Source organism: Vulpes lagopus, chromosome X (genome assembly GCF_018345385.1).
Source record: "Vulpes lagopus strain Blue_001 chromosome X, ASM1834538v1, whole genome shotgun sequence".
Taxonomy (NCBI): domain Eukaryota; kingdom Metazoa; phylum Chordata; class Mammalia; order Carnivora; family Canidae; genus Vulpes; species Vulpes lagopus.
In genome coordinates this window covers 50770880-50775209 of record NC_054848.1, presented here as the reverse complement: position 1 = coordinate 50775209, position 4330 = coordinate 50770880, and the positions used below count along the sequence as shown (strand labels likewise).

Here is a 4330-nt window from a genome sequence, read left to right as displayed (position 1 = left end):
CCAGACAAAAACACCACCAAAAAAGAGAATTACACACCAATCTCCCTGATAAACACAAATGCAAAAATTCTCAGCAAGATACTAGCCAATAGGATCCAACAATACATTAAAAAGATGATTCACCATAACCAAGTGGGATTTATCCCCAGGATACAAGGCTGGTTCAACACTCATAACAAAAATCAACGTGATAGATCATACCAACAAGAGAAAAACAAGAACCATATGATCCTCTCAATCGATGCAGAGAAAGCATTTGACAAAATACAGCATCCATTCCTGATTAAAACTCTTCAGAGTGTAGGGATAGAGGGAACACTCCTCAGCAAAAAGCCATCTATGAAAAGCCCACAGCAAATATCATTCTCAATGGGGAAACACTGGGATCCTTTCCCCTAAGATCAGGAACACGACAGGGATGTCCACTCTCACCACTGCTATTCAACATAGTACTGGAAGTCCTAGCTTCAGCAATTGACAACAAAAAGAAATAAAAAGGCATTCAGATTGGCCAAGAAGACATCAAAATCCCCTCTTTCCAGATGACATGGTACTGTACATAGAAAACCCAAAAGACTTAATCAAGATAAAAATCTTCTGCACAGCAAAAGAAACCATCAACAGAACTAAATGATAACCTACAGAATGGGAGAACATATTTACAAATGGCATATTAGATAAAGGGCTAGTATCCAAGATCTATAAAGAATTTATTAAACTCAACAGGAAAGAAACAAACAATCCAATCATGAAATGGGCAACAGACACGAACAGAAATTTCACGGAGAAAAACATAGACATGGCCACTAGCACTTGAGCTCCGCATCACTTGCCATCAGGGAAATACAAGTCAAACCCATTGTATTGTTTTCCATATTCAAAGAGCAGACACAGGTATGGTGTGTGTACCCATGCATACACATGAGCATATATTCTTAAAAAATACTTGATTATCAGTAAAAATTTATCAAATAATGTTGGTTTGTAGCCCAGTGGGGTAGAAACAACACTGAATTTGGAATTAGATGACTTTGGTTCAATTTTTAGCTTTGCTGAGTAGCAATATGATCTTGAGTAAGTCGATTTTTTAGTGCTGATTTTCTTGCCCTTCAAAGGAGCATTTTTTTTAATTGGAGGAGCTTGACTTTAGCTTTATGAGTTCTTTTGTAGAATATTTTAAGAAGTGCTACTGAGTTGTTGGTCACTATTAGCTGAAAATGTGCTGAAATGACACCCAAAAAGGCCAGTAACAATTAATAATTCATATCTCTGGCTCTGGAAATATCCATACACTTATTTCTCACTGAGAGATAGCTTAGATGACCTCGGAAGAAGGGAAGTTGAAACCACCCTGGACTGAGAATCTGAGTGAGCTGTGTTCTAATCTCAGTTCTATTCCTATGAAGTAACTTTGGACAATTATCTTTGTCAGCTTCCTTGTTTGTTTCATTGAGATGAGCAAGGAGAATTTTAGGTGTTGATCCAAAAAATCTCTGTAATACCTTCTAGTTCTGATAATGTACACATCTGTCTTCAGTCCTATTCCAATCTGAGACTATAATGATAAAAAAACTCATAAAAATGCAATTCTAGCCAGTGACTAGAATTGAAGGGCTCTCAGTACCTTTCTCTCAGCCAGACTGAAAAACTGGCAATGTGAACCAGCAAGATTGGAATGTTTTTTGAGGCTACCCTTATGCTATTAAACTTGATTAGTTGAATTTAAATATCTTCCCACTAAGGAGATGAAACAAATCTTATAAATCTGAAGGGATACAAGTGGTTCCTAGACCAGTACTCTATTTTCTCAAGTTTTTGCTTTCTTATTGTTTGGTCTAATGTCCAGACTTATGTGATTTCTATCAGTGGGGAAGGTGGGAAAGTGAGATCAATTTTTACAAAGTCTCCAGAAGTGTCGGATATTAACTTTGGTAGTAGTATGTGTTTTTACTAGTCTACCACCTCAGCTATCTCTAACATGCACTAGGCATTATATTGGGTTCTAGGAAGAGGATGAATATAGTAGAGAGAAGGAAGACAGGGGGAAGAAAAGAAAATACCATTTTGATCCACTATGGGTCAGGCAATGTGCTCTGTGGTTTACATACATTAGAGTCTTGCAATGTTGAGATTAGTATCACTTCCATTTTACAGATGAATAAACAGTTTCAGAGAAATGAAGTGGCATGGTAGACGAGATTAGATTCCATGTCTTTCCCAATTCCAAAGCCATTGTGTTTTCCAGTAAGACCTTAATATTTGCATTTCCCAAGAGAAAATGGAAGCTTCTGGATTTTTCTGTTGAGTAGGCAGCAAATGTATTACTCCTGGAATTTGCTAGTATCATCATATCTTGGAGGAATTGGTTCTATGCTGTAGAATGCTTCTTAAATTTTCTAAGCATATTTTAATTGGAAAGTATCACAGAATGTCAGGGCTGCTAAGTCACTTACCCTAAGCTTCTTACTTATCATATGGAGAGACTAAAGGTCAGAGACAGAGACTAGTTAATTGGCTCATTAAGAAAGCCTAGACTAGACCCTAGGCTCGGGGACCTCTCAATCCACACTGGCAGTGTACACACCAGAAGGCAGGTGGTCAACCTATGGGCACAGTCACAAATATCCTTCATACCAGAGGCCTAAGGACCATAGTCCCCATGAGAACAGAACACTGATTTGCTTATAATGGTTAAATTTTTCTTGTCTAATTTGATAGTCCAAAATACTTATTTAATTTCTATTCATTTGACTTCTAGTAAGGTTGACATTTCTTCATTTAGCAACATAATTCATACAACTGCAGACCAGAAATTATAATATCTCTCTTATACACTACATCCAATACATCAGCAAATCCTGTCAACTATTTCTTCAAAATATATTCTGGATCATGACACTTTTCTCCAATTCCACTTATACCACCATAAGACCAAATCATCATTTCCTAGACTATAGAAATTGATCCATAATTCATCTCTGTCCTTCCACTCTTATTACCCTAAGTCTATTCCCCATATGACCACTAGAGTGGTCTTTTAAAATTATAGATCATATCACTCCTTTGTTGATAAATCTCTAGTGGTTCCCATCTCCCTCAGAATTAAATCTGATTTTTCCATCTTGCAAGATGTCAGGCTAAAAAGCCGAGAAGCCGGATACTAAGGAGAAGAAACCTGAAGCCAAGAAGGTTAATGCTGGTGGCAAGGCAAAGAAGGGTAATCTAAAGGATAAAACGCCAAAGAAGGGGAAGCCCCACTGCAGCCGAAACCCTGTCCTAGTCAGAGGAATTGGCAGATATTCCTGATCGGCTATGTATTCCATAAAAGCCATGTACAAGAGGAAGTATTCGGCAGCTAAATCCAGGATTGAAAAGAAAAAGATGGAGAAGGCTCTTGCTACCGTTACAAAACCAGTTGGTGGTGACAAGAATGGTGGTACCCGAGTGGTTAAATTTCACAAAATGTCTAGGTATTATCCTACTGAAGATGTGCCTCGCAAGCTGTTGAGCCATGGCAAAAAACCTTTCAGTCAGCATGTGAAAAAGTTGCGAGCTACCATCACTCCTGGGACCATTTTGATCATCCTCACTAGGCGCCACAGAGGCAAGAGGGTAGTTTTCCTGAAGCAACTGAGCTTGCTACTTGTGACTGGACCTCTGGCCCTCAGCCGAGTGAGTTCCTCTGCGTAGAACACACCAGAAATTTGTCATTGCCACTTCCACCAAAATTGATATAAGCAGTGTGAAAATCCCCAAACATCTCACTGATGCAAATAAGCAAGAAGAAGAAGCTGCGTAAACCCAGACACCAGGAAGGAGAGATTTTTGACACAGAGAAGGAGAAATACGAGATTACAGAGCAGCGCAAGGTTGATCAGAAAGCTGTGGACTCGCAAATTATGCCAAAAATCAAAGCTGTTCCTCAGCTTCAGGGCTACCTCCACTCTGTGTTTTCTCTCACAAATGGAGTTTACCCTCACAAATTGGTGTTCTAAATTTCTTACAAAGAACCTAATTAAACAACTGATCCATTTCTTTTGTGTCTTTTTTAATTTTTACCTGCCTGGAAGTGTGGTTTGACTCGGCCAGCTTGTGGGATCTTAGCCTCTGCTAAGAGGAGTGGGAGCTGAATGGGTGGTACCAGCTGTAGTGGAACCTTCTCTTTGTTGGCTCTGGACTAGCATTTAGCTCCCTTAGTGTTTGGCTTGTCACCCAGCACCCACCTGCATTTTTTTTTCCAGGTCATCGTTGAACCAGATAATACTGGACTATGAGGACAGGAAACCTCCCTGCTCTTTAGGCCACAGACTTCCATTTCTCCCCCATTGGC

The 4330-nt window shown here is 39.3% G+C and overlaps 1 pseudogene; it reads left to right on the top strand.

Annotated features, from left to right (window-relative positions):
- Nucleotides 1–3129: 3129 nt before the first annotated feature.
- Nucleotides 3130–4033, top strand: LOC121483446 (annotated as a pseudogene).
- The last annotated feature ends 297 nt before the right edge of the window (nt 4034–4330 follow it).